At 42.3% G+C, this 20,282-nt stretch overlaps 1 protein-coding gene across 1 annotated transcript in view; it reads right to left on the minus strand.

Annotated features, from left to right (window-relative positions):
* The window catches only part of rab40b (RAB40B, member RAS oncogene family), a 54,448-nt gene that overhangs the window by 19,234 nt on the left and 14,932 nt on the right, over positions 1-20,282 (minus strand). The gene's annotated exons all lie outside the window — the stretch shown is intronic.

Genomic DNA, 20,282 nt, shown 5'->3' on the forward strand with positions numbered 1-20,282 from the left:
CAGCACATACACAAACTGTAAACTCTATCCAGCACATACACATGCTGTAATCTCTATCCAGCACATACACACACTGTAATCTCTATCCAGCACATACACAAACTGTAATCTCTATCCAGCACATTACACACTGTAATCTCTATCCAGCACATTACACACTGTAATCTCTATCCAGCACATACACAAACTGTAATCTCTATCCAGCACATACACACACTGTAATCTCTATCCAGCACATACACAAACTGTAACCTCTATCCAGCACATTACACACTGTAATCTCTATCCAGCACATACACACACTGTAATCTCTATCCAGCACATTACACACTGTAATCTCTATCCAGCACATACACAAACTGTAATTTCTATCCAGCACATTACACACTGTAATCTCTATCCAGCACATACACACACTGTAATCTCTATCCAGCACATTACACACTGTAATCTCTATCCAGCACATACACAAACTGTAATTTCTATCCAGCACATTACACACTGTAATCTCTATCCAGCACATACACACACTGTAATTTCTATCCAGCACATTACACACTGTAATCTCTATCCAGCACATACACAAACTGTAATTTCTATCCAGCACATTACACACTGTAATCTCTATCCAGCACATACACACACTGTAATCTCTATCCAGCACATTACACACTGTAATCTCTATCCAGCACATACACAAACTGTAATTTCTATCCAGCACATTACACACTGTAATCTCTATCCAGCACATACACACACTGTAATCTCTATCCAGCACATACACAAACTGTAATTTCTATCCAGCACATACACAAACTGTAATTTCTATCCAGCACATTACACACTGTAATCTCTATCCAGCACATACACAAACTGTAATTTCTATCCAGCACATTACACACTGTAATCTCTATCCAGCACATACACAAACTGTAATCTCTATCCAGCACATTACACACTGTAATCTCTATCCAGCACATACACAAACTGTAATTTCTATCCAGCACATACACGGATGAACACATGCACAGATTACATTCACAAGCACGCACAGGTCACTCAGACTAATCATAGAAAGCTGGGATGGAAATCTGATTCTCTGATCCTGTTGAAATCTACATATTCTCACATTCTCTGTCTCTATGCCCTCTTTTCTCTCTACGTTATCTACCTACCCCCCCCTCTCTACCCCCTACCTCCCCCTTACTCACTACCTCCCTCTCTCCAGCTGTCTACACCCCTTTCTCTCTCTCTGTCTCTGTATCTGTCTCTCTCTCTCTGTCTCTATAAGGCAGTGAAAAGAACAACTATCCCTAGAAAGATCCACATAATTCTCACATTCTTCTCACATTCTCTCTCCACAGGATTCCTAGTGTGTGTGTGTGCTCGTGTGTTCGTGCATGTGTGTCAAAGCTCAGGAATCCTGGTTTTCTCTGGATACCAGATCCATTATTAACCCATCACCCCATAGACATTACCTTATCACCATGGAATGACGTGTGTGAAGATGACAATAACATGTGTTCATTGAAATCAAGCTAAAACCATGACCATGTAAGGGTTAAGTCGTACAGTACTGGATGATGAAATCCCACACAGGATCTCACCCAGAGGGCATGACTCATACAGCACAGCACAAATACTGAAGCTACATAGTGACAGCAGCAGCATGCACACATTTTACATTAAAATGCCAGTCATTTAGCAGACGCTCTTATCCAGAGTGACTTACAGTTGTGAGTGCATACATTTCATACTTCTTAGCCTACTCACAGATGGTAATGCCAGTTGATGTAAACATATTTGACTGGTCATGCTTATCGGTCTATAGGTTAGGTTTCATCATTTAGTGTAATTAAAGTGGCGTGTGTACAGTATATTCGTCATGTATCTTAGTTATTACACGCTTACAACATACAGATACAGAGCCTGTGAGCATTAAATATGTCAGACAGCGCGAGAGCTGCTGCTACAGCATCTCAAACAGCAAACGCACAGGCAACGGAAGACAGGCTTCATCAGCCCGTCACACCAGTAGGCATTTTGGTAACATATGTTTGAACCTGGACGTTTTACAACATATTATGAGACATGTCTTACTTTGCTTCAAAGTAGCCTAGCCAAAATCAGACCATATCCATGGAGGGAATTATTTTATATCAACTTTCTTTCATTGTCCAGTAGCCAAAGGCACATAGTAGATCTCCCCTCTTTCAACATTTCCAAAGAATATTTGAATCTCTGTCACATGAAACCGCTCGCATGTGTGACAACGGTGTTTTCCCAATAATTGCATTATGGATCGAACATTTGCTCGTAGTCTGCTGCCTTGCTGCACTTAAATGTGAAGAAATAATAATCCATCAACATTTTAAGCTAAACGTTCTGATCTGTGGTTTTAGACTCATTGCTTTAAAAAAATGATGTAGCCTAGGCCTACTGGTTGTATGAATTTGGGATCTATCGTTCCACAACTGTCCCAGAGTCTGTTTGGAATAGGCTATTTCTTTCTCGACAAGCTAGCCAACAGAATAGGTAAAGTTTTCTACTATGGGGATAGTAGATTGACATAGGCCAGTGATTTGGCTGTTCGTTACTCGTCTTGTTGGCTGAGGAAAAGTCAGTGTGGAAAGTTATTCTAGCATCTTCAAAGTGTCCATCAGAATTCCGTAAGAAGGACCGCACATCGTTGCATCCTCAATTTGCATGTTCTGATAACATGAATTACCATAATCGAAATGTAATTTCTGTCATTCTGAGCCCCATGGGTGGGCACCCTTATCAGGTTGCGCACCCAATGCATATGGGTCCGGTATATTTCTCAAATGACCAGTAAATTAAAATGCTGCAGGTCAAATGTCCGGAGCAACATTTTCCTAACAGAAACCCTGATACACACACATACAGTGCCTTGCGAAAGTATTCGGCCCCGTTGAACTTTGCGACCTTTTGCCACATTTCAGGCTTCACACATAAAGATATAAAACTGTATTTTTTGTGAAGAATCAACAACAAGTGGGACACAATCATGAAGTGGAACGACATTTATTGGATATTTCAAACTTTTTTAACAAATCAAAAACTGAAAAATTGGGCGTGCAAAATTATTCAGCCCCCTTAAGTTAATACTTTGTAGCGCCACCTTTTGCTGCGATTACAGCTGTAAGTCGCTTGGGGTATGTCTCTATCAGTTTTGCACATCGAGAGACTGAAATTTTTTCCCATTCCTCCTTGCAAAACAGCTCGAGCTCAGTGAGGTTGGATGGAGAGCATTTGTGAACAGCAGTTTTCAGTTCTTTCCACAGATTCTTGATTGGATTCAGGTCTGGACTTTGACTTGGCCATTCTAACACCTGGATATGTTTATTTTTGAACCATTCCATTGTAGATTTTGCTTTATGTTTTGGATCATTGTCTTGTTGGAAGACAAATCTCCATCCCAGTCTCAGGTCTTTTGCAGACTACATCAGGTTTTCTTCCAGAATGGTCCTGTATTTGGCTCCATCCATCTTCCCATCAATTTTAACCATCTTCCCTGTCCCTGTTGAAGAAAAGCAGGCCCAAACCATGATGCTGCCACCACCATGTTTGACAGTGGGGATGGTGTGTTCAGGGTGATGAGCTTTGTTGCTTTTACGCCAAACATAACGTCTTGCATTGTTGCCAAAAAGTTCAATTTTGGTTTCATCTGACCAGAGCACCTTCTTCCACATGTTTGGTGTGTCTCCCAGGTGGCTTGTGGCAAACTTTAAACAACACTTTTTATGGATATCTTTAAGAAATGGCTTTCTTCTTGCCACTCTTCCATAAAGGCCAGATTTGTGCAATATACGACTGATTGTTGTCCTATGGACAGAGTCTCCCACCTCAGCTGTAGATCTCTGCAGTTCATCCAGAGTGATCATGGGCCTCTTGGCTGCATCTCTGATCAGTCTTCTCCTTGTATGAGCTGAAAGTTTAGAGGGACGGCCAGGTCTTGGTAGATTTGCAGTGGTCTGATACTCCTTCCATTTCAATATTATCGCTTGCACAGTGCTCCTTGGGATGTTTAAAGCTTGGGAAATCTTTTTGTATCCAAATCCGGCTTTAAACTTCTTCACAACAGTATCTCAGACCTGCCTGGTGTGTTCCTTGTTCTTCATGATGCTCTCTGCGCTTTTAACGGACCTCTGAGACTATCACAGAACAGGTGTATTTATACGGAGACTTGATTACACACAGGTGGATTGTATTTATCATCATTAGTCATTTAGGTCAACATTGGATCATTCAGAGATCCTCACTGAACTTCTGGAGAGAGTTTGCTGCACTGAAAGTAAAGGGGCTGAATAATTTTGCACGCCCAATTTTTCAGTTTTTGATTTGTTAAAAAAGTTTGAAATATCCAATAAATGTCGTTCCACTTCATGATTGTGTCCCACTTGTTGTTGATTCTTCACAAAAAAATAAAGTTTTATATCTTTATGTTTGAAGCCTGAAATGTGGCAAAAGGTCGCAAAGATCAAGGGGGCCGAATACTTTCGCAAGGCACTGTAGACGCAAACAAACACACACACAGACACACACGCGCGCGTGCACACACAGATGCAAGCACGCATGCACAGACACACATGCGCGCGTGCACAGACACACACTGGGTATCTGTGAGCATTAAGATGAAGCTTCAGTATGTACTTGGAGCCTTACCACGTCTGGAAGCAGCAGAATGTACTGTGTTTTTAATTCCAGTGAGATCAGACAAGTCCTGGTAATTACAGTAATCAGGGCAGAAAAGCCATTCTCTACTTTTGTTCACTGAGAGGTGTTTCTGACAGCAGCACAATTTTAACATGTTCATATGTGTGCGTGCGAGCCTACGTATGTGCGCTCACAGATGCCAATGGCAGCTGACAAATCACATTTAATGCTTTTCCTCCACATGAAGTGTTGGTTCCCCAGTCCAACTGTCACCCCTGGCAAACACCCTCCTCATGACCTGCACCCATAATGCATCCATCTAGGTGTTACTCCTGCCTTTAAGGGGGGTCAAGAATGTAGGTCTTAACACTGTATGTCTGTCCTGGCCCAACTGTCTGGTTGGGTTTGGAGCGGTCTTGTTCCGAGACGTTGTTTACATGCGGACGTGACATTGTAGTATTGGATTGGACATAGTTTGTGCTGACACCTTGAGGAAGATTCACGCAAAACATGGGTACAGTATGTGTGCATAAATGCATGCAGGTGCGCGCGCACACACACACACACACACACACACACACACACACACACACACACACATTGTACACTGTGGAGAGGTGATGATACATAAGAGGTTAAGGTAATCCTTCTAATATCTGTTAATATACACTGAGTATAAAAATCAATAGAACCCCCCCAGCATTGCAGGTCTTGACATAAACCTACTACCACACCCCGTTCAAAGGCACTTAAAAAATGTTGTCTTGCCCATTCAACCTCTGAACGGCAAACATACACAATCCATGTCTAAATTGTCTCAAGGCAAAAAAAATCCTAATTTAACCCGTTATCTACACCAGGTGTCAAAGGCGACCCCGCGACCGAATCTGGCCCGTGACACATTTCTATCTGGCCCGCGTACTGATTTGGGTTGTCAATTAATTTTGGCCCGCTTCAACACCGCCCGCGAAGTCACACCAAGCACTGCCAACGTGCTGCACACCAAATGTCAGCGCAATGCCACACACACACCACACGCACACACACCTACCTCCTCCCAGACCCACATACAGTGGGGCAAAGAAATATTTAGTCAGTCACCAATTGTGCAAGTTCTCCCACTTAAAAATATGAGAGAGGCCTGTAATTTTCATCATAGGTACACTTCAACTATGACAGACAAAATGAGAGAAAAAAATCCAGAAAATCACATTGTAGGATTTTTAATGAATTTATTTGCAAATTATGGTGGAAAATAAGTATTTGGTCAATAACAAAAGTTTATCTCAATACTTTGTTATATACCCTTTGTTGGCAATGACAGAGGTCAAACGTTTTCTGTAAGTCTTCACAAGGTTTTCACACACTGTTGCTGGTATTTTGGCCCATTCCTCCATGCAGATATCCTCTAGAGCAGTGATGTTTTGGGGCTGTTGCTGTGCAACACAGACTTTCAACTCCCTCCAAAGATTTTCTATGGGGTTGAGATCTGGAGACTGGTTAGGCCACTCCAGGACCTTGAAATGCTTCTTACGAAGCCACTCCTTCGTTGCCTGGGCGGTGTGTTTGGGATCATTGTCATGCTGAAAGACCCAGCCACGTTTCTTCTTCAATGCCCTTGCCGATGGAAGAAGGTTTTCACTTAAAATCTCACGATACATGGCCCCATTCATTCTTTCATTTACACGGATCAGTCGTCCTGGTCCCTTTGCAGAAAAACAGCACCAAAGCATGATGTTTCCACCCCCATACTTCACAGTAGGTATGGTGTTCTTTGGATGCAACTCAGCATTCTTTGTCCTCCAAACACGACGAGTTGAGTTTTTACCAAAAAGTTATATTTTGGTTTCATCTGACCATATGACATTCTCCCAATCTTCTTCTGGATCATCCAAATGCTCTCTAGCAAACTTCAGACGGGCCTGGACATGTACTGGCTTAAGCAGGGGGACACGTCTGGCACTGCAGGATTTGAGTCCCTGGCGGCGTAGTGTGTTACTGATGGTAGGCTTTGTTACTTTGGTCCCAGCTCTCTGCAGGTCATTCACTAGGTCCCCCCGTGTGGTTCTGGGATTTTTGCTCACCGTTCTTGTGATCATTTTGACCCCACAGGGTGAGATTTTGCGTGGAGCCCCAGATCGAGGGAGATTATCAGTGGTCTTGTATGTCTTCCATTTCCTAATAATTGCTCCCACAGTTGATTTCTTCAAACCAAGCTGCTTACCTATTGCAGATTCAGTCTTCCCAGCCTGGTGCAGGTCTACAATTTTGTTTCTGGTGTCCTTTGACAGCTCTTTGGTCTTGGCCATAGTGGAGTTTGGAGTGTGACTGTTTGAGGTTGTGGACAGGTGTCTTTTATACTGATAACAAGTTCAAACAGGTGCCATTAATACCGTTAACGAGTGGAGGACAGAGGAGCCTCTTAAAGGAGAAGTTACAGGTCTATGAGAGCCAGAAATCTTGCTTGTTTGTAGGTGACCAAATACTTATTTTCCACCATAATTTGCAAATAAATTCATTAAAAATCCTACAATGTGATTTTCTGGATTTTTTTTTCTAATTTTGTACCTATGATGAACATTACAGGCCTCTCTCATCTTTTTAAGTGGGAGAACTTGCACAATTGGTGGCTGACTAAATACTTTTTTGCCCCACTGTACACACAAGCCAGCCACGGTAAGGCTGGATCATATCATAACTAATGGCACTGATCGTATCTTCTACCAGACCGAAAGTTTAAAACTGTTGTTGGCTAAATGTCCATGCCACGTTTTGGTGCCTAGCCTGCAGAAAATGTCATCTTGGTTGTCAAAATGTTATAAGATAAAGGATTCACACGCGGGTATGAATTACTACTAATGGGCAACATGACACACAAGGGAGTATAAATTAGTTAACAGTTGAACCATTTACTTTATGAAATTACAGTCTGATGCGCTTGCATCGGTGAATTCAACATCAATTGCGCTACTTTCGTGTCCCGTACAGCGCATCAGATGGAAAGTGTAGGCTACTGACACATGCCACTGTCCTAGCTAGGCTACTAAAATGTTGCAGTCTGGCTTGGATTTTTTAAAGTTTGAAAATTAATAATCAAAAAACGAAAACCTGCAACAAAACACAATTCAAAGGAGAAACATGAATGCCTATTACAGCAACATTTGAGCAGTAGCCTAGGCTGGCTACTCAACCACAATACATTTTGAATGCAGCATAAAGTAATGCTGCATTCAACCACACCGGTGATCCATGCGGCGCAAAAAACATTTTCAACATGTTTTAAGTTGAAATGTTACAACAACCTAGCTACGTTTTTGTTATTTGTAGCTATTAAATACTTTTTGATTATACAGTATCCTATGTACCTTAGTGGACATTATAAAGAGCCATATTTGTTCTAATAAAACAATGGCCAGTTGTATGCACGTACAAAAACTAAACATAATAGTCTATCTCTGTCCCGTGCTCAATATAGTCCATGCTCTGATTTACTTTGATATCCCTGATCTACACTGATTGAAGTGGATTCAACAAGGGCCATCAATAAGGGATCATAACTTTCACCTGGATTCACCTGGTCAGTCTGTCATGGAAAGAGCAGGCGTTCTTAATGTTTTTAAAAAACTCAATGTACATCATAACAACAGTTCACTGTTGGCGCACACACACACACTCACAGTAAATAAATGCTTTATCTAGGTTATAATGTTTAAGGGTAATTGTGGTGTCATTAGTGCAAATGAGGCTACTCATCCAGACAATAAGAAACAGCTGCATTAACTTGGTGAAGGTATAGTTCAGCCCTTTCTCTCATGCAGACGTTATGGTTCTGAGTTTATACATCCCTGAACCATCTACAGTGGGTACGCCCCAAATGACACCCTATTCCTTATAAAGTTCACTCTTTTTGACCATGGGCCCCGGTAAAAAGAAGTGCCATATAAAGGGAATATGGTTCCATTTGGGTTGCATCCAGTAGCCTAGTACAGTAAGGCTGAATGCTTCAAGTCACTCCTCCCTTTATGTCCATCTGCCAACCTTCATCCCTCCATCTCACCTCTCTGCCATCTGTTACAGACACTGATGGCATGCCAGACCCAGTGCCAGGATAAAGTGACTAAGGGGGGCGTTGAAATCGGTGAGTGTCACAATTTGGAGGATTCTTACATTGAAATTATATTGAATTCGGCTTTTCACATGATCACATAACCTTTCACATGTGAAATCACGTGCGCCGAATACAACAGGTGTAGACCTCACATTGAAATGCTTACTTACAGCCTCTAACCAACAGTGCATAAAAGGTATTAGGTGAACAATAGGTAAGTAAAGAAATAAAAACAACAGTAAAAAAGACAGTGAAAAATAACAATAGCAAGGCTATAACAGTAGCGAGGCTATAACAGTAGCGAGGCTATAACAGTAGCGAGGCTATAACAGTAGCGAGACTATATACAGTAGCGAGGCTATAACAGTAGCGAGGCTATATACACTAACGAGGCTACATACAGGCACCGGTTAGTCTGGCTGATTGAGGTAGTATGTACATGTAGATATGGTGAAAGTGACTATGCATATATATCATGAACAGAGAGTAGCAGTAGCGTAAAAGAGGGGTTGGCGGGTGGTGGGTGGCGGGACACAATGCAGATAGCAAGGTTAGCCAATGCACGGGGGCACCGGTTGGTCGGGGCAATTGAGGTAGTATGTACATGAATGTATAGTTAAAGTGACTATGCACATATGATAAACAGAGAGTAGCAGCAGCATAAAAGAGGGGTTGGGGGGGGGGGGGGAACACAATGCAAATGGTCCGGGTAGCCATTTAATTACCTGTTCAGGAGTCTAATGGCTTGGGGGTAAACTGTTGAGTAGCTTTTTGTCCTAGACTTGGCACTCCGGTACCGCTTGACATGCGGTAATAGAGAGAACAGTCTATGACTGGGGTGGCTGGGGTCTTTGAAAATTTTCTAGGGCCTTCCTCTGACACCGACTGGTGTAGAGATCCTGGATGGCAGGCAGCTTAGTCCCAGTGATGTACTGGGCCATACGCACTACCCTCAGTAGTGCCTTGCGGTCAGAGGCCGAGCAATTGCCGTACCAGGCAGTGATGTTGCAGCTGTAGAACCTTTTGAGGATCTGAGGACCCATGCCAAATCTTTTTAGTTTCCTGAGGGGGAATAGGCTTTGTCGTGCCCTCTTCACGACTGTCTTGGTGTGTTTGGACCATTCTAGTTTGTTGGTGATGTGGACACCAAGGAACTTGAAGCTCTCAATCTGCTCCACTATAGACCTGTCGATGAAAATGGGGGCGTGCTCGGTCCTCCTTTTCCTGTAGTCCACAATCATCTTCTTAGTCTTGGTTACGTTGAGGGATAGGTTGTTATTCTGGTACCACCCGGCCAGGTCTCTGACCTCCTCCCTATAGGCTGTCTCATCGTTGTCAGTGATCAGGCCTACCACTGTTGTGTCGTCTGCAAACTTAATGATGGTGTTGGAGTCGTGCCTGGCCATGCAGTCGTGGGTGAACAGGGAGTACAGTAGGGGACTGAGCACGCACCACTGGGGGACTCCAGTGTTGAGGATCAGCGTGGCACACTCTCACCACCTGGGGGCGGCCCGTCAGGAAGTCCAGGATCCAGTTGCAGAGTGAGGTGTTTAGTTCCAGGATCCTTAGCTTAGTGATGAGCTTTGAGGGTACTATGGTGTTGAATGCTGAGCTGTAGTCAATGAACAGTAGTCAAATGAAGCAGATGCTAAGCTACAGGACTGCTTTGCTAGCACAGACTGGAATATGTTCCGGGATTCTTCCGATGGCATTGAGAAGTACACCACATCAGTCACTGGCTTCATCAATAAGTGCATCGATGATGTTGTCCCCACAGTGACTGTACGCACATACCCCAACCAGAAGCCAAGGATTACAGGCAACATCCGCACTGAGCTAGAGGGTAGAGCTGCCGCTTTCAAGGAGCGGGACTCTAACCCGGAAGCTTATGGCTCACATCTACACCATCAACACCATTATCACAGAAACCCTAGACTCACTCCAATTTGCATACTGCCCCAACAGATCCACAGATGATGCTATTTCTATTGCACTCCACACTGCCCTTTCCCACCCAGACCCCTCTTTTAGGCTGCTGCTACTCTCTGTTTATAATCTATGCATAGTCACTTTAAATCTACCTATATGTACATATTACCTCAATTACTTTGACTAACCGGTGTCCCCGCACATTGACTCTGTACCGGTACCCCCTGTATATAGCCTTGCTTGTTATTTTACTGCTGCTGTTAAATTATTTGTTACTTTTATTTTATATTTGTTACTTACATACACTTAGGGTATTAAAGTTATTAAAACTCATTTTTCAACCACTCCACAAATTTCTTAACAAACTATAGTTTGCAAGTTGGTTAGGACATCTACTTTGTGCATGACAAGTAATTTTTCCAACAATTCTTTACAGACAGATTATTTCACTTTTAATTCACTGTATCACAATTCCAGTGGGTCAGAAGTTTACATACACTAAATTGACTGTGCCTTTAAACAGCTTGGAAAATTCCAGAAAATTATGTCATGGCTTTAGAAGCTTCTGATAGGCTAATTGACATAATTTGAGTCAATTGGAGGTGTATCTGTGGATGTATTTCAAGGCCTACCTTCAAACTCAGTGCCTCTTTGCTTGACATCATGGGAAAATCAAAAGAAATCAGCCAAGACCTCAGAAAAACAATTGTAGACCTCCACAAGTCTGGTTAATTCTTGGAGCAATTTCCAAACGCCTGAAGATACCACGTTCATCTGTACAAACAATAGTACGCAAGTATAAACACCATGGGACCACACAGCCGTCATACAGCTCAGGAAGGAGATGTGTTCTGTCTCCTAGAGATGAACGTATTTTGGTGTGAAAAGTGCAAATCAATCCCAGAACAACAGCAAAGGGCCTTGTGAAGATGCTGGAGGATACAAGTATAAAAGTATTTATATATCCACAATAAACAAGTCCTATATCGACATAACCTGAAAGGCCGCTTAGCAAGGAAGAAGCCACTGCTCCAAAACCGCCATAAAAAAGCCAGACTACGGTTTGCAACTGCACATGGGGACAAAGATCGTACTTTTTGGTGAAATGGCCTCTGGTCTGGGGGGTTGGCCATGTGCGACTGACGTGTTTTCTGTTTGCTCCCGCGGTATTCTTAAAGTTTATGTGAATTTTGCAGCAGAACCGTATTTATTTTCAAATATTAATTTGGTGATCCCTTTCTGTAAAAACCAAGACTATTTTGCTTTCGAATGTCAGCATGTCGACGAAACTTAAGGCCAAAAACATGACTTTGAAAGAACCCGGCCTACAAGACCCACTCATCACCGCCCTCTCCTGAGTCTGAGGGCCCGGGGACTCACACTTTACCCAGGGGTGCGGCTTGGCCTAGCGGCCCTGAAATGAACATTCGAGGCCATGAAACTACTACACTCTGAGATAGTTGAAATGAAAACGGAGGTTGTTGCTACGATTGAGGCCCGACTACAGGAGTTTTCTGATACATTAAAATCAGATCTAACCATCCTGCGGAACGAGACGGTGCCAGCAATCACGTCACTCAAAACAACAACAGTGTCGCACACTACAACGATTGCAGCACTGGAGACCTCCGCTACCAATGTCTCTGACTTAACTACATCCCTGGAGGCTGACGTGAAACGCCTGGCTGCGGATTTGAAAAAGGTGAAGGAGAGCTGTGTGAGTTTAGAGGGATTCTCTCGCCACAATAACCTGAGACTTGTATCGGTCCCAGAGTCAGCGGAAATGCCTCGCGCCACAGATTTAGTTTCTGGGCTGCTGAAGGATGTTCTTGCCTTAGATGAGAAGCCCCTGATTGATTGTGCCCACCGGTCACTACGCCCAAAGCCCCGGGATGGTGAGAAGCCCAGTGACATAATTCTTCGAGTGCACTCTCTCCATGAGAAGATGGAGATTCTCCGACAAGCCCGAAATAGCACTCTGAGCTTTCAAGGGCATAGCTTCTCCATCTACCAGGACTACTCGCCCATGGTTTTCAGGCAGCGCGCAGCTTTCGGACAGGCCAAACGATTACTACGGGACCAACCAGGTGTGAAGTATGGACTGTGATTCCAGGCCCGTTTATGGCTATCTCGTGATGGTAAAGACTACACATTTGAGTCTCCGGATGAGGCTATGGCTCACATTCAACGTCACATCAAGAAGTCTTGAACTTGTCCATAGATCAGCAACTGTTGCTTGCAAATTGTGGATAGTAAGTAGCCCACCTGTGGTACAATTATGTTTAGTTATAACATACTAGTCTTGTATAGTTGGGGAGTTGGCGAACCCATTCAGGCTTATTTGATGTGGTCTAATGTTTTATGTGCTTCTAGTGTGCTTGCCTTACAAGCATTCAGTCATTTTAATTTAATTAAATTAAGGTTTTAAGGTTTTATTAACTCATTTGTTTCTAGGCTGTCTCGTTCACCTATTCAGTTTGTTTACATAGTGTCTCAGTGACTCAAAATATTTTTGGTTATTTGATTACTGCATCCATTTGCACCGACCCAGTAAACAGTAAATGTTCCGAGGCTACATGTTTTTGGGGGTCTTCACTTCAATTTTAAAAGTTTTAAGCGTCATTTATGCCCAGCATACGTTCAATGTTGCGCACACGTAGTTTTTTGGTCTTGGTTGTAAGTTGTCTCAGCGTCAAACTAGACAATAATTTGTAAAAAAAAAATGTATTGTCTTACTACGATTTCCTTACTTCAAATTAGGTTTTTGGCTTACAGCCTTTATACATTTTATTTATTTTTTATCTCAATGCCTGTATAAGACTGGGAATATAATTATATACATCTACAAGTGGTGCTTTTGTAATTTCATTTGCACAAGGGATTCACTTTTATTTTTCTCTCTTTTTGCTGTTTGATCCACTAACACAAAACGTGACTTTAAAGAGCGGGACTGTGGGTTTAGGTTTAAGACCGCACTGTCACAGACATACTGTGCGAAGAGAACATGTTCTATTTCGTGGAGGTACTGTCTGGGATGGGGGGAGGGGGGGAGGAAGGTTGAATTGTTCAGTTCTAATGTTGTCATTCTGTCTTTTTAGTTTTTTTTGGTACTTTTTCCAAACAACTTGCACTGTACATTATTACTCTGAGACAAGTTATTTTGTGTTTTTGGGCACTCTATGCTCTTATGACAGGGTTGTATAACGTGAGTGCACAGGGTGTCCGAAATAATGCGATCAAGTACGTTTCGTGGAACATCAAAGGGGTTAACAACCCTGTGAATCGTAAGAGGGTGTTGACACACTTAAAGGGTTTGAATGCAAATGTTGCATTTCTACAAGAGACTCACTTGAGGACTGGTGAGCATTTTAGGATGCGTAGGAACTGGGTTGGTCAAGTGTTCCTCTCTAACTTCATAGTAAATCAAGATATGCTGCCATTTTGGTTGATAAATCTACTCCCTTTGTAGATCCTGAGGTTATTGCTGATCCTAAGGGACGATACCTTATAGTAACCGGTAAACTGTTTTCTATCCCTCTTGTTTTTGGCTAGTGTTTATGCTCCCAATTGGGATGACACAAGTTTCATTTCTTCCTTTTTATCTGCTATACCCAATTTAGATTCTCATTTGTTGATTTTAGGGGGGGATTTCAACTGTAAAATGTCCCCAGTTCTTGACAAGTCCTCACAAAGAACTACAGGCCATCTAAATGTGCCCTACTTATTCAATCTTTTCTTCATAAATATGCTATGTTTGAGGCCTGGCGTTTCCTACATCCTACAGATAGACAGTATTCCTTTTATTCTCATGTTCATCAAACATGCTCCCGGATTGATTACTTATTTTTGGACAAAAAACTTCTGCCTAACTTTCGGCGGTGTACTTACGAGAGTATTGTTATTTCTGACCATTCACCATTAGTGCTTGAACTAGAGTTTCCCCAGCGACCTCCTATGTGTTATCAGTGGTGCCTTAACCCCATTTTACTCTCAGATAAGGAGTTTGTCAATTTCATTTCTTCTGAAACCACCTTATTCCTAGAAACTAATTCAACACCAGGTATGTCCTGCTCTACCATATGGGAGTCTCTCAAAGCATACCTACGTGGTCAAATAATTTCTTATACAGCTAACCAAAACAAAGTTTGCTCTCAGCAACTTCGGGACCTGAGCGAATCCATAGCCACATTGGATGAGAAGTATGTTACGGATCCTTCCTCTGATCTACATAAAGAGCACCACAAATAAGGACCCCGTCACAGTTATTCATAAAGAGATCAACGATCAATTCAAACAATTTTACTCTGCGCTATACACCTCTGAATCCCCTCAAGACCATTTGCTGATAGATTCCTTCTTTACTGGCTTGAATAAGCCTTCAATTGATACAGACAGCCATTACTGTCTAGAGGAAGAATTTACACCTGAGTAGATTGTAACAGCAGTGTCCGCAATGAAAAGTGGTAAATAACCGGGTCCGAACGGTTTTCCAACCAAATTTTACAGGACGTTGTCTGGTCTGCTTTGCCCATTCTTGTCTCGATTATTTGTAGAGTGCCTTAATATCTCAAAGCTACTGCCTAGTCTTCATCAGGCTTAAATGTCATTACTATTAAAGAAAAACAAAGACCCCCTGGAATGTGGATCCTATCGCCCAATCTCGCTTTTAAACTGTGATTACAAAATCCTAGCCAAGTTTTTAGCCATCCGTATGGAAGGCTCGCTGCACCAAGTAATACACTCTGACCAGACTGACTTTGTGAGAAATAGGCATTTGTTTTTCAATATTAGGCGCCTTATGAATATACTGTACTCCCCAGCGTCGGAGGACCCAGAGGTGGTGGTCTCACTTGATGCAGAAAAAGCTTTTGACCGCATTCAGTAGGATTACCTTTTTCGATTTGGCTTTGGCCCCAAATTCATTGAGTGGATAAAGAGTCTTTATTTTTCCCCCATGGCTTCGGTACGGACTAACAACTTGTCCTCTAACTTTTCCCCTTGCACCGCAGATCCAGACAGGGTTGTCCACTCTCCCCCTTGTTGTTTGCTTTGTTTGCTTTTTGCACTACACTCTAATGATGCCATTCAAGGAATAATCAGGACGGGCTTAGAGCAGAAAATCTCGCTATATGCTGACGACCTCCTTCTGTTTATCTCCAACCCTGATACCTCATTGACACGTGCCTTATCTGTTTTTAAAAAGTTTGGATCAATCTCAGGGTACAAGCTGAATCTAGGCAAGAGTGGGCTTTTCCTGTAAATAAGGCTGCTTTTACTTTTTGGAATTTGCTACCTCTTTCTCTTATTGGAATAATTAATGTAATTAAAATGAATGTGTTGACCAAATTTTTATATTTATTTCAATGTTTATCCATTTTTATTCCAAAATATTTTTATTAATTCACTGTTTGGGATGGCAAGGTACCACGGATTGGTAGAAAACATTTACAGAAGCCTAAGGCATTGGGGGGTTTAGCTCTATCAAATTTTCAGACATACTATTGGGCTGCAAATTTCAGAGCCCTTTTGTACTGGCTGCAGACTGATCCTACTGGCCCTAGACCACTCTGGGTCCAGATGGGAGTCTGAATCGTGTAAACCTGCTGCACTTTCTTCTGTGTTGTGCTCGTCTCTCCCAGTGTCCCTAGGCAAAAGGTGTGTCAACCCAATTGTTAAGCAGTCTCTTAAAATGTGGAATCAGTTCCATTTAGTCTTTGGCCTCTGAGGCTTTTCTCTATCAGGCCCAATCAATCAGAACATTTTATTTCCTCCATATTTGAATGATGGGGCTTTTGCCATCTGGCACTCACTAGGCCTCTCCTCACTAGCCCAATTATCCTTTGATGCATTTGCCTCTTTTGCTCAGCTACAGGAAAAGTTCAATCTCCCCCAATCCCACTTTTTCCTCTATCTCCAGACTAGGAACTTTGTCAGAGCTAACACACCTGAATTTCCCCATATGGCTGCAAATACAGCTATAGAGAGCATCTGAGCTGAACAAGCTTCATAGGGGCGCAATTTCAGATATATATGGAATCATTCATGACTTACAGAACCCTTCTTTGGTGCCTTTAAAGACTTGATGGGAAAAGGATTTGGGGAACTTGTGTGTGTGTCCTATAGTGTCCTATGGTGGCGGTGGGCTTATTGAATGGGCAGGCATAAACTACGAACAACAAACATTTTATCGATGGCAATTTGAATTCACAGAGATACCGTGACAAGATCCTGAGGCCCATTGTAGTGCCATTTATATGCCGCCATCACCTCGTGTTTCAGCATGATAATGCACGGCCCCATGTTGCAAGGATCTGTACACAATTTCTGGAAGCTGAAAATGTCCCAGTTCTTCCATGGCCTGCATACTCACCAGACATGCCACCCATTAAGCATATTTGGGATGCTCTGGATCGACACTGTGTTCCAGTTCCCGCCAATATCCAGCAACTTCGCACAGCCATTGAAGACGAGTGGGACAACATTCCACAGGCCATAATCAACAGCCTGATCAATCTTTGCGAAGATGTGACACGCTGCATGAGGCAAATGGTGGTTTTCTGATCCACGCCCCAACCTTTTTGTTAAAGTATCTGTGACCAACAGATGCTGACCTGTATTCCCAGTCAAATAAATCTATAGATTAGGCCTCAGATATTTATTTATAGTGAATGATTTCCTTATATGAACTGTAACTCTTTAAAATTGTTGCATGTTACATTTATTTTTTTGTTCAGTATAGGAGGGTCCAGATGCCTTTTTTGTGATTTCACATGTTTTAGAGAAACTTAAGCCAAACAGCAAATCACTTCCTCATCCTCATTGTGTAGTATGGGGGACCTGAAAAACATGAACAAAGGATCCAAAAACCCAAATACACCCTTTTATAAACAGCAAAGCTCTCCGTATCATAAGTCAGGTCTTTAAATGCTGTTGACATTAAATTATGTTATTCCGAACTTTATCTGCTGGGTTTTATTCCATTTTGTTGCCACTTGAGCGATATCTCTCCGTCCATTTTACAGGTAACTGCAAAAATAAAGGAAACACTTGAGTAAATGAGGGATACAAAGCAGGGGGTGCTTCCACACAGGAAGGTCCAGACACTTGTTGAATCTATGCCAAGATGGATTGAAGCTGTTCTGGCAGCTCGTGGTGGCCCAACGCCCTATTAAGACACTATATATGTTGGTGTTTCCTTTATTTTGTCAGTTACTTGTAGCAGCAGGCTACACGGAAAACAGAACCGCTCGAGACTTGAGTTGCGCAAAAGGGAATATTACATTGCAGATAAAGTTCTAAATGACAACTTCATGTGTACAACATCTAAAGCCCTGCATCACTATACTGAGAGCTTTGCCGTTTCTAAAAGGACGTTTTGGGGTGTTTATTGAGATTTTTTAAATGTTTTTTTTTCAGGGCCCCCATACTACACAACGAGGATGAGGAAGCAATTTTCTGTTTGGGGTAAGTTTTTTAAAACCTTGTGAAATTGCAAAAAAGTTATCTGGACCCTTCTAAAACATGCAATGTATATCAAAAATAGAGATTTGGTTGTAAAAAAATAACTTCTCCTTTAATCATTTATTTGTGGATTTTGATTAGTGCTTGGGGTTAATGTCTTCCTGGATGATCCACTTGCGGCTAAGTGTCAGCCTCCTGTCAGAGGCAACCAGGTTTTTGGCTAGAATGTCATGATGCCGTTGACCTTAACAAAGCCCCATAATATAAAAAACCCACCACCATATTTTACTGTAGTTGTGAGGTACAGGTAACTACCAAAATAAAGGGAACTCTTCAGTAAATGAAGGATTAAAAGTATATTGAAAGTAGGTGCTTCCACACAGGTGTGGTTCCTGAGTTAATTAAGCAATTACTATCCCTGTTTGACTCTGCCAAGGAGGCTGACACTTGGCTGCAATTGGATCTTCCAGCAAGACTTTAACCCCAAGCACTAATCAAAATCCACAAAGAAATGGTTCATTGACCACAAAATCTAAAATGTTCAATTACAATTTAGATAGATATCAAGGATCTGGAAAGATTCTGTATGGAGGAAAGGTCTAAGATCTCTCCCACCATGCTTTCTAATCTCCAATGTTTTTACAACATTTCAGAAGGATAAAAAAAGGCTTTATTACATTTTTGATCCCTGTTGGTGCTTTTAGGGTTAAGTCTACTGTGTGTTTAGATCAGATGCTTCATACAAGCGTTTTTAATACGTTTGCCAAGGTCAATCTCTCTCTCTCTCTTTCATTTCTCTCTCTCTCGTTCTTTCGCTCTGTCTGAGTGGGATCAGATACAAAGATGAGTCATCCTCTCCTGGCATCAGCAGCCCCCACAGAACTGCTACACACACACACACACACACACACACACACACACACACACACACACACACACACACACACACACACACACACACACACACACACACACACACACACACACAGTTTGTCAAACATTTCTAAACTCATACAGTTCAAATACACTCTCTTCGACTCATTGGCTTTTCAAACATTCTGTTCTTTTGACCATTAATAGAACCTTCAGTGGTTGTTTTTGAAAAAATGGACTCAATTGTAAGAAGTGCTATACAGATGTAGCAAGAATAAAAACAGAGGGCCATTTAAAACATGAACACCTCATCTTACTATACATTCAGTTAAAAGAGCAAATTAAAGTCAAAATGGAGTTCCAGACACTGTTCTTCAAAAATAATTATTCAAATGTGTGTGTGTGTGTGTATGCCTATGCCTGTCTGTCTGTGTGCATACGTGCCTCTTTCCCTGTGTGTGTGTGTGTGTGTGTGGTGTGTGTTCTGAACTATTATCAAGTGATTCATTTTGGTTTGGAACTGTTCCGTGGCTTGGGACTGGAATAACAGTTTATGGAAGGATTCCAGAATGTCTGTGGTCACTCCACTGTCTGTGTTCCAACTGTTCCACTGCTTCTGGAGTCTGTGGTCATTCACCTGTGAGCGCTCCAACTCAGGGTGCGTTTGAAAATTCAATCTGGAGTGCCAGAGTGCGCTCAGAGTACCCACTGGGCGTTCGTAAATTCAGAGCATGCACTGGACACTCTGGCCGAGGAGTAGGGTTGATCCGACCGTTCTGACCTCACAACGGCAGTCAAGCACCCAAGCTAACTGGTTAACGTTGGCTAGCTTGCTAGCTACTTCCAGACAAAAGAGAGAACACCTCAATCTGACCATTTTACTCGCCCTAGCAGAGCTGGTTAGGCTGTTTTTATGTTATCCTGAGCGTTGGTGACTGTAACTGCGCTACAGGCACAATTTAATTACACTTTTATTGCCAATGTTTACTGACACCGGCCATATTCATGGGTGTTGGGTGTTTGTAAATTCATCAGTTATTCTGCTGCTCTGGCACTCAGATGAGTCCTCTGAAATCGGATTAGATAGCCAGAGTGAATTTACTAACGCACCCTCAGCCATCATCTCTCCCCGACTGCCCGGCAAATGGCACCCTATTCCCTACATAGTTCACTACTTTTGTCGAAAGCCCCATGGGCCCTGGATAAAAGTAGTGCACTACAGACCAACATTATT

This window comes from Oncorhynchus mykiss, chromosome 23 (assembly GCF_057628025.1).
Source record: "Oncorhynchus mykiss isolate SJ-2025 chromosome 23, ASM5762802v1, whole genome shotgun sequence".
Lineage (NCBI taxonomy): Eukaryota > Metazoa > Chordata > Actinopteri > Salmoniformes > Salmonidae > Oncorhynchus > Oncorhynchus mykiss.